Genomic DNA, 16,822 nt, shown 5'->3' on the forward strand with positions numbered 1-16,822 from the left:
CTCCTGAGGAGTTAGGCCTCGGCTTGTGCTCCTGAGGAGTTAGGCCTCAGCTTGTGCTCCTGGGGAATTAGGCCTCAGCTTGTGCTCCTGGGGAGTTAGGCCTCAGGTTGTGCTCCTGCGGAGTTAGGCCTCAGGTTGTGCTCCTGGGGAGTTAGGCCTCAGGTTGTGCTCCTGGGGGGTTAGGCCTCAGGTTGTGCTCCTGGGGAGTTAGGCCTCAGCTTGTGCTCCTGGGGAGTTAGGCCTCGGGTTGTGCTCCTGGGGGGTTAGGCCTCGGGTTGTGCTCCTGGGGGGTTAGGCCTCAGGTTGTGCTCCTGGGGAGTTAGGCCTCAGCTTGTGCTCCTGGGGAGTTAGGCCTCAGCTTGTGCTCCTGGGGGGTTAGGCCTCAGGTTGTGCTCCTGGGGGGTTAGGCCTCAGGTTGTGCTCCTTTGGAGTTAGGCCTCAGCTTGTGCTCCTGGGGAGTTAGGCCTCTGGTTGTGCTCCTGGTGAGTTAGGCCTCAGGTCACTCTTCCTGTCCTAAAGGAAGATATCTGCCCTGTGATCGCTTTGACAGAAGGAACCATCCGTTTAACATTTGCATCCACTTTTTATGATTCAATATTCCCTGGAATTTAAATCAAACAGTTTTCTCTAAATCATAAACTTGGTCTCTTTTCATTAGACTCTAGAGCAGGGCAGTGCAGAAAGCGTTTGAGGGGCAGGTGCTCAGACTGAGTGAGAAAAGGGCGCAACCAACCCAGAAAAACTGTTTTATGGCACCAAGCTATTGTACAGAATATACTTTACCAAAATGAATTAATGGAAATTAATAACAGCAACAATAATAATACAAATATTAATTTAAATTTTATTTAAGCATCCAAAAAAACACTCCCCATCCTGTCACTCCACAAACTAATAATCTGTTAATTTCACATTGATTTATTAAAAATGATCAGTTGGAACCTTAGAAAATATCTATTCAGTGAGCAACGGTATAGGCAGAGAAGAAACACATGCCCTACAAATTGTGATCTTTTGCACTGTAAGAGATGTACTGATCTTCCTGCTACAACGCGGCAGTCTTACAGTGACCCGTCTTACGCCTCCGAACACGGAACGATGTAACCGGCTGGCTTTACTACAGGAGCGGGCTTTACTACAGGAGCTGGCTTTACTACAGGAGCGGGCTTTACTACAGGAGCGTGCTTTACTACAGGAGAGGGCTTTACTACAGGAGCGGACTTTACTACAGGAGCGGGCTTTACTACAGGAGCGGACTTTACTACAGGAGCGGGCTTTACTACAGGAGCGGGCTTTACTACAGGAGCTGGCTTTACTACAGGAGCGGGCTTTACTACAGGAGCGGGCTTTACTACAGGAGCTGGCTTTACTACAGGAGCGGGCTTTACTACAGGAGCGGGCTTTACTACAGGAGCGGGCTTTACTACAGGAGCGGACTTTACTACAGGAGCAGGCTTTACTACAGGAGCGGGCTTTACTACAGGAGCAGGCTTTACTACAGGAGCTGGCTTTACTACAGGAGCGGGCTTTACTACAGGAGCTGGCTTTACTACAGGAGTGGGCTTTACTACAGGAGCGGAATTTACTACAGGAGCGGGCTTTACTACAGGAGAGGGCTTTACTACAGGAGCTGGCTTTACTACAGGAGCAGGCTTTACTACAGGAGCAGGCTTTACTACAGGAGAGGGCTTTACTACAGGAGCGGGCTTTACTACAGGAGCTGGCTTTACTACAGGAGCTGGCTTTACTACAGGAGCGGGCTTTACTACAGGAGCTGGCTTTACTACAGGAGCGGGCTTTACTACAGGAGCGGGCTTTACTACAGGAGCAGGCTTAACTCGCTAGACCAGCGGCTCAAGCTCCTCCCTGCCCTCAGCAGACCGACCTGCCCTGGTGTCAGCTGCCCTGACTCCTGTAAACAGCCAACGCTGTACCGGACTTTCGCACCGCACGCTTGCTATAGCATTGAATTCAGATTCAGTTTGACGTCACGCCAACGCGTTTCCCTGGTGCCTCCAGGGAAAATGCGGCCCCAGCTTTCCTCAAAATGTCCTGGATATAATGCTTAATTACAGCGCCATGTTGTAGTTTGTTATCGCTCCCCTAACTGCTCAAAATGTGCGAAGTGACATGACACGTGCTCACGAGTTCCTAACGACAGCCTTCGATAATCATGAAAACGCGACGCGGCGATTAAACTCACACACCTTCCTGTCACCCCTCCGTTCGTTCCGCAGCGCGGCGATCTGCTCTGCGTGTCGTGCACTGATTGGCCTCCGCTCGCCGTTCGGTTCACCGTTCGGTTCGCCCCGCGCTGCCTTCCTCATGCACACTGTGGCTCTACTGCCCAGCCATGACATTCCCAGGCTTCTGTCTCCGTGTCACTGCCATCTGAGCCCAGCCCCCAGCACCCAGCACCCAGCCCCTTAGCTTGTTGTGTCAACAGAGCAGTCCGGAGGATTGCGTCTGCCTGAGGCCAAACAAAAGGGGAAGGCAAACAGCAGGCCGACGTTATCAGTGCTCAGCGTGTGTGTGTGCGTGTGTGTGTGTGCGTACGCGCAAGTGTGTGCGTGTGTGCGTGTGTGTGCATGTGTGTGTGTGTGTGCGTGTGCGTGAGTGTGTGTGTGCGCGCGTGTGCATGAGTGTGTGCGTGTGTGCGCACGTGTGCGCGTGTGTGTGCGCGTGTGTGGGTGCGTGTGTGCGTGTGTGTGTGTGCGTGTGTGTGTGTGTGTGTGTGTGTGTGCGTGCGTATGCGTGGGTGTGTGTGTATGTGTGCGTGTGTGTATGTGTGCGTGTGTGTGCGTATGCGTGAGTGTGTGTGTGCGTGTGCGCATATGCGTGGGTGTGTGTGTGTTTGGGTGTGTGCGTGTGCGCGTGCGAGTATGCTTGTGTGTGTGCACGTGCATGTGCGTGTGTGTGCATGTGCGTATGCGTGAGTGTGTGTGTGCGCGTGTGCGTGAGTGTTTGTGTGAGTGTGCATGCTTAAGTCTGTCATGGATGAGCATTTGTGAGTCTGTGTCTGCTGATGTAGACATGTGTACACAAATAGTTATTTGTGAGGGAGCGGGTTTATGCACGCTAGGTGTGTGTGTTGGTATTGGCAGGCAGACTCTGGTGTGTCACGCGCACACACCTGTGTGTGCACTGTGTTTGTAGGTCAGTGTGTGCAAGGTGGGAGGAGTGTGATATGAAGAGGAGAAAGACATGACACCTGAGCTCCACTCTGCCCCGCCCCCCCTCCCCCACACATCTGAGCAGGAGGTGGAGGACTGTCCTCCAGCCTTGAGCACCCCTGTCGGCTCCCTGACCCCCCTTTTCGCCAGGGGTGCAGGGTAGCATCCGTGCCCCTCTGCCCTACCAAAAGACAAGGTCTGCATTGTGCAATAAATAGGGCATTACATAAGCTCTGACAAAATACAATGGAATCTCTCCCGTATTGATGAATGCCTGTGTGTTACGTAAGGCCGTTTGCCAACAGTCACTTCCTGCAGTTTGCTCTGTCCCCTCCTCCCTGTCTGCGTGTGCCTGTGCACACGATTTCCCATCATGCCCCAGCCACAGGTACGGGAAGAGATCATGCCATCCAGGCCACGAGTGGGGAAAACCCAGTCAGGAACGTGACGGTTTTCAAAAGACCTTTTCACACGAGAATGAGACTGCAGGCCAACCCTGTACCCGCAGAGTTCACTGTCCCAGCCTAGCCCTGCCCTGACACAACGCTTAACACCAGCCTAGCCCTGCCCTGACACAACGCTTAACACCAGCCCAGCACTGCCGTGACGCAGCGCTTAACACCAGCCCAGCACCGGCCTGACGCAGCGCTTAACACCAGCACTGCCCTGACACAACGCTTAACACCAGCCCAGCACTGCCCTGAAACAGCGCTTAACACCAGCCCAGCACTGCCCTGACGCAACGCTTAACACCAGCCCAGCACTGCCCTGACACAACGATTAACACCAGCACTGCCCTGACGCAGCGCTTAACACCAGCCCAGCACTGCCCTGACGCAGCGCTTAACACCAGCCCAGCACTGCCCTGACGCAGCGCTTAACACCAGCATTGCCCTGACACAGCACTTAACACCAGCACTGCCCTGACGCAGCACTTAACACCAGCCCAGCACTGCCCTGACGCAGCGCTTAACACCAGCACTGCCCTGACACAACGCTTAACACCAGCACTGCCCTGACGCAGCACTTAACACCAGCCCAGCACTGCCCTGACGCAGCGCTTAACACCAGCACTGCCCTGACACAGCACTTAACACCAGCCCAGCACTGCCCTGACGCAGCGCTTAACACCAGCATTGCCCTGACACAGCACTTAACACCAGCACTGCCCTGACGCAGCACTTAACACCAGCCCAGCACTGCCCTGACGCAGCGCTTAACACCAGCACTGCCCTGACACAACGCTTAACACCAGCACTGCCCTGACGCAGCACTTAACACCAGCCCAGCACTGCCTTGACACAGCGCTTAACACCAGCCCAGCACTGCCCTGACACAGCACTTAACACCAGCACTGCCCTGACACAGCATTTAACACCAACCCAGCACTGCCCTGACACAGCACTTAACACCAGCACTGCCCTGACACAGCATTTAACACCAGCCCAGCACTGCCCTGACACAGCGCTTAACACCAGCACTGCCCGGACGCAGCGTTAAACACCAGCACTGCCCTGACACAACGCTAAACACCAGCGCAGCACTGCCCTGACACAGCGCTTAACACCAGCACTGCCCTGACGCAGCACTTAACACCAGCACTGCCTGGACGCAGCGCTAAACACCAGCACTGCCCTGACACAACGCTTAACACCAGCCCAGCACTTCCCTGACGCAGCGCTTAACACCAGCACTGCCCTGACGCAGCACTTAACAACAGCACTGCCCTGACACAACGCTTAACACCAGCCCATTACTGCCCTGACACAACGCTTAACAACAGCACTGCCCTGACACAGCGCTTAACACCAGCACTGCCCTGACACAGCACTTAACACCAGCCCAGCACTGCCCTGACAAAGCACTTAACACCAGCACTGCCCTGACACAGCGCTTAACACCAGCACTGCCCTGACACAGCGCTTAACACCAGCACTGCCCTGACACAGCACTTAACACCAGCCCAGCACTGCCCTGACGCAGCGCTTAACACCAGCACTGCCCTGACGCAGCGCTTAACACCAGCACTGCCCTGACGCAGCGCTAAACACCAGCACTGCCCTGACGCAGCGCTAAACATCAGCACTGCCCTGACGCAGCGCTAAACACCAGCCCAGCACTGCCCTGACACAACGCTTAACACCAGCACTGCCCTGACGCAGCGCTTAACACCAGCACTGCCCTGACGCAGCGCTTAACACCAGCACTGCCCTGACGCAGCGCTAAACACCAGCACTGCCCTGACGCAGCGCTAAACATCAGCACTGCCCTGACGCAGCGCTAAACACAAGCCCAGCACTGCCCTGACACAACGCTTAACACCAGCACTGCCCTGACACAGCGCTTAACACCAGCACTCCCCTGACACAGCACTTAACACCAGCCCAGCACTGCCCTGACACAGCGCTTAACACCAGCACTGCCCTGACGCAGCACTTAACACCAGCCCAGCACTGCCCTGACGCAGCGCTTAACACCAGCCCAGCACTGCCCTGACGCAGCACTTAACACCAGCCCAGCACTGCCCTGACGCAGCGCTTAACACCAGCCCAGCACTGCCCTGACGCAGCGCTTAACACCAGCCCAGCACTGCCCTGATGCAGCGCTTAACACCAGCCCGGCACTATGGGCTCAAATTAATGGCAAAAGTATTTTGTATTTGTAAGCAATGACTTGTGGTTGCAACTCATGGTTCGTGTTTGTACTCTGCAAGTTGAACCTGTAATAAAACGTTGTGTTTGTGGATATAGATTTTCATGAGGATGGAGGGTCACGTTTGTAAATTAAAATCTACATGTGTTTTGTGATCTGAAGTGGTTTATTAACATTTGTGAACAGGAAAAGTACGAATGCAAAACAGTTTTTTCGTGCGACACTCCCTCTACATGCAACTCTCAGTTTACAAGAAGCAAGTTACACATACAGACTTTTGGCCAGCTTTTGGCACTGTTTTTACACATCCGGTATGGAGAGCCAATCGTTCAAGGCATTTTCAACTATCCAATCAGCGCTCCAGTAGAGACAAGAGTTGCCATGTTGGGTAATTTTCCCCCATTGAGTATCCAAGAACGTCATTATTAAAGAGTATATTGCAGGTTGGAGACCCCAGTGAATCACTGTGTAGGAAAATGATGTGGGAACTAGATTTCCATAAAAATATATTTATATGTACACTACAGTGACTTCTGGAGTCGTTTTTGAGAGCGAATTTTACTTCCGCATCTTTAAAAAAAAAAAAAAAAAAACACCAAACCGGAAGTGACGTAACAAAAGGGAGAGCCGGTCAAGACGGTTGAACAATAAAGAAGAATGGATCTCAATGGTAGTTTTGACACTGAAGACACTGAAGAGGTTGTAAATGTTTATGCAAACGCATATGAGGGACCACAACCATATAATTATGAGCCTGCTAGGCGTCCAAGAGACCAGGAGCAGACAAGGGTTACAAGGAATAATGGTCAGAGGAGAGATATTGAGTTGTGGGGTGAGGAGAACCAGTGGAGAACTGGGCAGGTGTCTTGGTGAGTGACCAGCGTTAGCTTATAGATATATCCACATTATATAATACCACTAACCTATTTAAATACACCCAATTTCACAAATAACGTATATACCTGAAATATTTTGAACATTAATACTTACATAGCAATGATTAAATCTTATGTTTTCGGTAGATAGAGACAGAGACAGTTAAATCAATATCCGCTTGTCTTCCTCCAGAAAACGATGTCAGCTGGGTCTATCACAGCAAACAAATGGCTTAGCTATGCCCAGAAGTCCTCAATAATAATAGTATTTTCTAAGAAATTAAGAAAAATTGTTGACGTTTCGTTAGGTGCAGCGTCTTTTTGCTACCACGGAGTATGTGTAAGTGAATGCGATGATTTTGGTTACGCTGACCTATAAAACGCTATTCCAAAAGCAAAAATAGACATGTTATACATCGTTAGAAAGCTTATACTCTCACCTGCTGAATAAATTAATTGTCAATCAAGCCAGACCATACTAAAAAGGGCGACAACGCCATAATCAACACGTGTGGTATTACACACAGCTATTTGGAAGGTGCCCAGGCGTCACAAATGCGCGTATGTTTCACAAACGGATTGTCCACGACAATATATGACCACTCAGTCTCAACAGCGACATCTCTACGCGTAAAACCAATGGTAAGGTTGTATAGCCTATTTAATCAATATTTAGTCACAGATATTGACTGTAGAATGACATGGTATCATTTTGTAAAATGTTTTAAAATTGTTTTTCGTTATTCAGTGAGCAGCGTTTTCACTGCTGTATTGGCATATTTTAGGGCTATTGCCGGGTTTATCTTGTTGAGGAAATAGGACGGAATACGATTTTTGAGTGGCCCTCAACCGGAGCCTATCAGCCAGGTGGGGGGCGGGGGTACACTGGCCTGGTGGGGGGCGGGGCACTGCTTAGTTGCTGTTAGCACTTTGACCGAGCAGATGCATCGGTAAAAGACAATTGGGGGGGGGGGGGGGGGAGTCCTTCAGGCCTTGTCTGCTCATGATGGCCCACTAACCCCTCGTACTCCTGAGCCTGCAACAATGAGAGTGGGAACACTGATATCTCCGGTTTCCTCCAGCCCTGGTCTTAAGCTGACCCGTGTATGCGGTGCTGCATCAGGGCCTTGAGTTCACAGAGTCTGGGAGAAGTGCTGGTCAAGTCATGGGCAAGCGGCCAAAACTAGACTTCGTTTTTGAAGCTCATTTCCTGGTCTTGTTGTTCCTGGTTGCTCACTAGCGCCACTACAGTTGGCTCCAGTATAGGTGTTTTCATATTCGGTTTCCATGTAAGTCTACAGTACAAATGCGGTCAAAATACAAAGTCAATAATTTTTTCTCATGAGTACAAATAGTCACAGTATGTGTATTTTATTTGTCTTATGACTGTCCATGGGTAGATTTCATGATTTATTGTGTCATTTGGGCACTGTTATAATATTTGTTGTGGACCAATGAGGTACAGTTTGCGTCACTTCCTGATTACTGCGGAGGATTAAGCTACAGTAGGGGCTTACAGTCTATGGTCACTGGGGTGGGAGGTGGCGCCTCTTGGCCTTGACATTGCGGCTCCGACCACGGTCCACCTGTAGGAAGTCAGAAAATGCAGGCATCCCATTTCGTAGTGATTTCATTATGGCGTGTGCTATTTACAGCTGCAGTAGACGACTATAAAATAATCATCCTCTGAAGTTTTTCGGTAGCCGAGTCATTTTTACAATTTCCCTAAGCCTACTTAACCAAATAATTAGTTGGCAGAAAGCGTAATCAGGTTGCTATATTTGGTGGTCCAGTAGCCTACGCTAAAGCAGTTCGCAACTTCGGCTACCAAGCCATTTGACTAGCTAGCTAACCCTAACCGGCAAATATTCAATCTGTCAAATGTGTTTGACGGCTTGTCAGTCGTGTACATTCCGTAAATGTCTACCTGGGCCTTGCTTCACGCATGTGACACAGCTACTATAATCCCGATTTTGGGATAAAAACAGCAAAATTTTCAGTTTCACGAAGCGAATTAAGAGTCTTAAGGTTTATTTGCTGAATAACATACAACACACGATGAAATCACACACACATAATTTAACGAAATTAACCATCTTTGTAAGACTGGCATTTAGAAAGGAACATGTTTTTAACATTTAAGAGACCGACAAGAGCATTTAAGACAGTGGTTCTCAGAATCAGTCCTGGGGGCTCCTTGCGTATATTGGCTTTTTTCCATTGGTTATGATGATTTACAAGAGAAAAAAAAAAATAGCCTAATAATAATTAGAAATTCAATGTACATTATTTTTGTCTTCATGCACCAGGTGGAAAACTTGCTGTACAAAGTGCATTGTCATATTTACACGCCTGCAGATCAGTTATTAAAATACTTGGTAGATTTGTTAATCACCGCTGACAGTGTTAATTCTTATTCGGTAGAAAGTGACTTGCGAACAATCGGTCAGCTAGCGTCACCCAGCAAGTGAACACCACAAACGGCGATGGAGTAGGCTAGTAGCAGTTACTGGCTCATTAACTGACTGTGGCGAAAACCTACGACGATAACTTGCTCGGTTAACAGCAGGTCTACCAGACAGTTGTACGAAAATTATCCTAGTCAAATCACCAGTAGCCTACACATCTCTGATTGATTGACCATCAGTGTAGTCGATGTTCTTCCCCCGTGGTTCATATTGCTAATGCATAAGCTAACCACGGATAGCCTACCCAGCTCACTGGCAAGCTGATATGCTAGCTAAGCATATTCGTTTTGCTGAGAAACATAAATCGAAGATAACTGAACATAATTGTATTATTAATGTCATACATATAACGTATGTCATACATATATGGACGGAGTGTAGCACAGTGGGTAAGGAACTGGGCTTGTAACCGAAAGGTCGCAGGTTCGATTCCCGGGTAGGACACTGCCGTTGTACCCTTGAGCAAGGTAGTTAACCGAAATTGCTTCAGTATATATCCAGCTGTATAAATGGATACAATGTAAAAGATGCCATGTAAAAGTTGTGCTCTGGATAAGAGCGTCTGCTAAATGCCTGTAATGTAATGTAATAACGTGATTACATGACACAGTACAGTCACGGATGGAACTTAAACTTCGTAAACATTTGATAATATATTTTAAAACATAACGGCAGACAGTCAGCTAGTCTCAAGTTCGTTCTGCAATCGTTCGTTCAGGTTGATGGGCTGTCAATCACATTGTAAAAATCACAAGACCGCTTAACTCTATGGTTTTGGGTCCAAATCGACAACATGGCCGCACCCGCCATTGAGCTTCAAAACGTGTTTTAGAGACCCACGGAGAGTCATTGGGTGACGTCACAGTAGCTTTGTCCATATTTTTTACCGTCTCTGGTCATGGGTCAGTTTAGCCTCATCCCATTGGACAAGGAGAAACGTGTTCCTACAGCAGCACTGTTCCTTTCACTGTTGCTTTATGAACATGGGCACTGATCAAGCATAATTTAGCCTTTTAGCTAGCTCATAATGGGTAGGGATAGGATTTGGTCGGGGAACACCAACTGCAGATCAGCACTTTGAACGGAGATGCTTTGTTGTGTGTACAGGCTCAGGGCACTGAGGTGGGGAGATGCTAGAAAGTTAATTTCATTTCAAGGCAGTAAATTTGGGAAATGAATTTCAGTTAAATTTGTGGATTGATAAATTCGCATAATGTTATCTTCTATGATGGTATTTCAATTAATTTCCTGAATTTACAGAATTTAACTGGATTTAGGCCAAACAGTGATATTAGCTGAGAAAATTAGTGATGGAACAATCACTTTAACAGAGTACATGGAAACAGTGTTTTAGCATATCATTGAATAATCCGGGTTCAAACAAAGCTTTTAGACATTCCCTCAGTCAGACACGCTCGTGTTCACTGACACAATCCCACAATCCTACAAAAATCTCATAATCCTAGGAAAACTAGGGGTTTCCATTTTTTTTCAATCTGGCTTTAATTAATTTTTCTTTTAAAAATAATCAGTAAGCTTACTTCTCTTAAGTAATCTCTTGCATTGCCCATGAGCTCCCCCCCCCCCCCCCCCCCCCCCATGTTCATATGAAAATGAAAATACCAAGATATGAAAATGTTGTATTGGAGAACATGGGAATGGCATTGCACAGTTATACTCATTTTGAATGACATTTTTTTTTCAGAATGCACAATACTGTTATGGAGAATGCAGCTGTTGTTTACTATTTCCATTTTCACCAACACATTTACTGTATTTGTCGAAACACGGTGAATTATACATAGATAATTATTAAACTTGCTGCTCATTGGAAGGTCCTTTCGTGGTTATACTGTATATTCCAACGCTGACTATTGAATGTTTATCACAAAATGCACATGTTGTATATTCCTTTATTTCCCCACTTCTAATCTGGAAAAGGACTGTTGTGGGGAAACCTGAATAGATTGGTCATGCTGTGCAGAACCTTGTGTGTTAGAAAGGGCCCTTAAAAATAATTAGGTTTTTTGCCCAGGGACCGTTTGACCTTTCGCCCCCCATGGACACATTTTAATTAGGAGCTCCTAGGTTCCACCAAATCTGCATGAACTGGCACTGAAGGATAGAGCAGAGAAGAGGTGATGAAGCAAATGAATATAATCCACAGATGTGGCAGATTAACAGGGATATGTCAGCCTCTGAGGCTGCACAGTGTGTTGGATTTATTTGTATTTAATCTGATATGGTCTTAGGTCATCCAGCTCATTGTTGATCAGAATCATTAGAAAAGTAGGATCAGCTGTACATTATCAATAATAACAATAATAATCATAATAATTATTATAATGTTCATGGCAACAACAAAACAAAAACAATAATAAGTGTTGTTGCCATATGAATCATAATGATAATGCCAGAGTTCTCAGGGGCATGTGGGATATATACTCTGCCGTCGCTCAGCAGTAATCACTCAGTTTTTAATGTTATTTTTTCACATTGATAATAATAATCAGTTATGTATAGTTCATGAAGTGCACATATCACTGCAGTAAGAAATCTGTCATGCAGCAGCAATCCCCAGAGGTGGGAAACCTTACTGACTATTTAAGCTGGAGTAGGTGTGCAATGTACAAATTCACACACGCTGCTGTTCAATAGGCCTTTCCAGTCTGTGGTCAGAAATATGCTTGTTATTGAGAAAAGGATCAGGCCTTGCTTGGCTTATTCTGTCACTGCTTTCTGGAATGCTCAGTTGTATGTTGGTTTCATACACCTCATGCGTTTCAAACTGCAGGTTCCTGACTAACCAGATGGAGGCGCTACTGTGGTATGAACCCCCACTTCAATGAAAAGGTCTCAGTTATATCTGAACCCTTTCTCCGGGGCTCCAGCTCCACTCACAGATATTTAAAGCAGTTCTAGTATTTAGTAATGACACAGGAAATGGGCAGAGCAAAAATCAGCCGTTATTCACAAGCTCTTTTGAATTAATCAAAAGTTTTCTCTCGTTGCAAGGTAAACACAATAAATGGTTCAAATCAGTGACTGGTAGCGTATGTTGCACAGGTGTCAGGAAAGCCACATCCTCCAAAAATTAATATTTGCACATGTACAAGATATTACCTGGTGAATTGATGGACTTTGGGTTTGATTAGTAAAAGAAGTCTGGCCTTTGGCATTGCTATACCCAACTGGAATGTCTGCACCCCTATAGAATCCATCCCTGAAGCAACCAAAGCACTCTGGTGTGACTGTAGTCTGTGGATTTGGACATCATTTCTGGTGTGAGTCACTGAGAGAGAAAAAGGAGTCTGAAAGCCTCGCTGTCTCTCTTCTGTGCATACAATGGGCTGGACAGGATATCGCTCTCATGGATAATCTTTAAAAAGAAGGAAAATACATTTTTCAGGGCCTAAGTTTCCCACTGCCCAGGCCTATAGCTGCTGCCATGGATAATAGCCTTTTCTACATGTCTGTCCTGAGATAAGACCAGCTGTGGCCAAAGTGCAGTGTCAGGGCTGTCACCAGACAGCTTGTGGCTGTGAATTTCAACCTGCTCTGAAATGATAGACTGAGCTGTTGAATGGAATTGTGTTGTTTGATCACAGGGCAGGTCTTTTAATAAACAAATGAATTGCACTTTATCTACTGGTCATGAAGTTCGGAATTCATAGTTACTGCCTGCTGCAAATCTAAATACTGTCATCTGGATTGAAAGCAAGGCCATTTTGCCCCCAGAATTTATTTAAAATGTGAAATAAAAAATAGAATAATTCTGTTATTTTTATTTCTAAAGCTTTTTATTTTTAAAGTGATCATCAGGCTGGAGATCTTCTGTTCTGTCAGATAAATTACTGGTGGGCTATTACAGTCATAAGGCAATTGTATCAAATTTTATTAGATCAAATTGCATTGAAATAAAAGAAAAATCAGTAAGTGCCTTGTTTTCCTATATTTAATTGTTTAGATCTGAAACTGAACTCTGTGGGTTTAAATATTAAATTTAATTTTTGTAGATCATGGTTTTTTTTCCAGTTGGTTCTCAGGATAAAAGCACAGGAAAAAGGAGGCACTGTAAAGCACTAATTGAACTGAACTGAAGGGTCTCATTTTTACCTGTTGGAGAAACAGGTCTAAGGAAGATGTGGATGTAACGTTTCCTGTCTACTGGGTATGTGAATGATTCATTCATTCACATTCTGTATTTATGAAAATAAGCACAGTAAACCCCATGTCCATTCATCGCGTAATAATATATTTATTAAAATGATTATGCAGTAGTTTTGTATTTAATTGATTTTTTTTCCCAACCCTGTTTTTGAGCCAAACATGCAGGTTTTTTTTAAGGAATCTTGGATTTGGGTCACATTTGGCCCATTTTTATTTTTGATGCTGCTGAGATGTGAAATGCATGCAGACAGAAAATGAATAGACATGGATATGAGAGGGGGGGGGGGGGGACCCACACACACACGCGCACGCACACCCACGCACACCCACGCACACACACACACACACACACACACACGCACAGGGTTGGCACTTAGCTGTTTTTCATTAAACAGTATTAAAAAGGCCAGGGCTGCGATTGGCCTATGGGCTTTTATCTGCCTGCTCCAGGAAATAAATGATAAGACAGTCGTCATGGTTGCAGGTTGCTGGGAGCGGAAGCCTTTGGACAGGAGCTCCAGTCTTTCGGTGTGTAACAGAAATCCTCAATGGATATCTCCAGTTAAAGGGCTACCTTGGCTTTTACCATGTCATTGAGAGCTACATTTTCAATGTAAAATTAAATGGAGTACTTTTTACTCTAATGGAATACAAATGGTTTCAACTGAACACAAACTCTGTGTGTTGATTTAACAGTTAGATTTTGCTGGGTATTTCAGACATTTGCCATTGACTTAGTCATAGCATTGCTATCTTCATGCCTTCAACAAAGCTGTTCTTTAATTTCACTACCACTGGTGGCCATAGACCGGTGACTGCAGTGTATTGTGGGAGTGGAGATTTTTTTCAGCAGAGCACACAGTAATGATCTCTCATTACCAGCCAGCATACATGAAGGCTCCACTACCTGCCCAGCAGCAAAATGCCATCGATACGCTATTGTTTTTTTCCAGTCAGCACAACAGCGGCCTATTAGAGGACATTTTATACTAAGCAGCTGATGAGGATCAGGTGTTAAAAATGCAATAGATAAATGAATAATAGTAAAATAAAAATAGGTGAAAAAGAGTGTGAGTGAGTGTGTGTGTGTGTGTCAGTGTGTGTGAGGTGTGAGTGAGTGTCAGTGTGTGTGTGTCAGTGTGTGTGAGGTGTGAGTGAGTGTCAGTGTATGTGTGTGCATGTGTATTTATGTGTGTGTGTCAGTGTGAGAATGTGAGTGTATGTGTAAACGTGAGTGAGTGTGTGTGTCAGTGTGTGTGAGTGTCAGTGTGTGTGTGAGTTTGTGTGTATGTTTGTGATAGTGTGAGTGAGTGTGAGTGTATGTGTGAGCGTGAGTAAGTGTGTGTGTCAGTGTGTGTGAGTGTTTGTGTCTGTGAGTGTGTGTGTATGTGTGTGTCAGTGTGTGTGTGTGTGAGTGTATGTGTGAGCGTGAGTGAGTGAGTGTGTGTGTGTCAGTGAGTGTGTGTGTATGTGTGTGTGATAGTGTGAGTGAGTGTGATTGTGCGTGTGTGAGCGTGAGTGAGTGTGTGTGTCAGTGTGTGTGAGAGTGTGAGTGTGTGTATATGTGAGTGTGAGTGAGTGAGTGTTTTTGTCAGTGAGTGTGTGTATGTGAGAGTGTGAGTGTGTGACCGTGAGTGCGTGAGTGTGTGTGTGTGTGTGTGTGTGTGTGATAGTGTGAGTGAGTGAGAGTGTATGTGTTTGTGTCAGTGAGTGTGTGTGTGTGTCAGTGTGTGTGAGAGCATAAGTGTGTGTGTATGTGTGTGTGAGAGTGTGAGTGAGTGTGTCAGTGTGTGTGAGAGTGTGTGTGTCAGTGTGTCAGTGTGTGTGTGTGAGTGAGGTGTGTGTGTCAGTGTTTGTGTGTGTGTGTGTGTGTGAGTAGGTTGTGACTGCCCCAGTCAGAGTTGTGTTGACGGTGGCAGCAGCTCCAGTGAACTCTCTGCCATTAGAGCCCTACCTGAATTCCACCCTGCAATCAGCAGTGCAAGTCATTACCACACTGCCGTATATATCATTTACTCACAGAGTATTTATTCACCTTTCAGTCTTCACCTGGGCAGCGAGGAAGTCACATGACACGCAGTGAGCTCGCCAGTAAATGATCAGAGTGTGTTTGGGGTCCTTTTTATAGCTGTAATTTAGAGCTACGCTGAAGAGAAGGGCGTGCCAACAACACAAAGAAAGAGAGCGAGGGAGAGGGAAAGGGAGAGGGAAAGAGAAAGGGCAAGGGAAAGAGAAGGGAGAGAGTCACGCACTCAATGCCCTGTTACCGTACAGAGCCAGCCGTTACCGTACAGAGCCAGGCCCCAAAGCCCCGTTACCGTGCAGAGCCAGGCCCCAATGCCCCGTTACCGTACAGAGTCAGCCGTTACCGTACAGAGTCAGGCCCCAATGCCCCGTTACCGTACAGAGGCAGCCGTTACCGTACAGAGCCAGCCGTTACCGTACAGAGCCAGGCCCCAATGTCCCGTTACCGTACAGAGCCAGCCGTTACCGTACAGAGTCAGGCCCCAATGCCCCGTTACCGTACAGAGTCAGCCGTTACCGAAAAATAGCCAGGCCCCAATGCCCCTGTTACCGTACAGAGCCAGCCCTCACCATACAGAGCCAGCCGTTACCGTACAGTCAGGCCCCAATGCCCCGTTACCGTACAGAGCCAGCCGTTACCGTACAGAGTCAGGCCCCAATGCCCCGTTACCGTACAGAGTCAGCCGTTACCGTACAGAGCCAGCCGTTACCGTACAGAGTCAGGCCCCAATGCCCCGTTACCGTACAGAGTCAGCCGTTACCGTACAGAGTCAGGCCCCAATGCCCCGTTACCGTACAGAGCCAGCCGTTACCGTACAGAGCCAGCCGTTACCGTACAGAGCCAGGCCCCAATGTCCCGTTACCGTACAGAGCCAGCCGTTACCGTACAGAGTCAGGCCCCAATGCCCCGTTACCGTACAGAGTCAGCCGTTACCGAAAAATAGCCAGGCCCCAATGCCCCTGTTACCGTACAGAGCCAGCCCTCACCATACAGAGCCAGCCGTTACCGTACAGTCAGGCCCCAATGCCCCATTACCGTACAGAGCCAGCCGTTACCGTACAGAGTCAGGCCCCAATGCCCCGTTACCGTACAGAGTCAGCCGTTACCGTACAGAGCCAGCCGTTACCGTACAGAGTCAGGCCCCAATGCCCCGTTACCGTACAGAGTCAGCCGTTACCGAAAAATAGCCAGGCCCCAATGCCCCTGTTACCGTACAGAGCCAGCCCTCACCGTACAGAGCCAGCCGTTACCGCACAGTCAGGCCCCAATGCCCCGTTACCGTACAGAGTCAGGCCCCAATGCCCCGTTACCGTACAGAGTCAGCCGTTACCGTACAGAGTCAGACCCCAATGCCCCGTTACCGTACAGAGCCAGCCGTTACCGTACAGAGCCAGGCCCCAATGTCCCGTTACCGTACAGAGCCAGCCGTTACCGTACAGAGCCAGGCCCCAATGTCCC

The 16,822-nt window shown here is 47.4% G+C and overlaps 1 protein-coding gene across 3 annotated transcripts in view; it reads right to left on the reverse strand.

Moving 5' to 3' along the window:
- The window catches only part of gnaz (guanine nucleotide binding protein (G protein), alpha z polypeptide), a 66,642-nt gene that overhangs the window by 29,472 nt on the left and 20,348 nt on the right, over positions 1 to 16,822 (reverse strand). The window contains exon 1 of one of the 3 annotated variants that reach the window (XM_035390790.1): positions 2,208 to 2,417. The exons of the other annotated variants lie outside the window; for them this stretch is intronic. The gene's annotated coding sequence lies outside the window, so the exon portion shown is untranslated. Of the gene's footprint in view, positions 1 to 2,207; positions 2,418 to 16,822 lie in introns of those variants that run through there. 3 annotated transcript variants of the gene reach the window in all.

This window comes from Anguilla anguilla, chromosome 14 (genome assembly GCF_013347855.1).
Source record: "Anguilla anguilla isolate fAngAng1 chromosome 14, fAngAng1.pri, whole genome shotgun sequence".
Taxonomy (NCBI): Eukaryota; Metazoa; Chordata; class Actinopteri; order Anguilliformes; family Anguillidae; genus Anguilla; species Anguilla anguilla.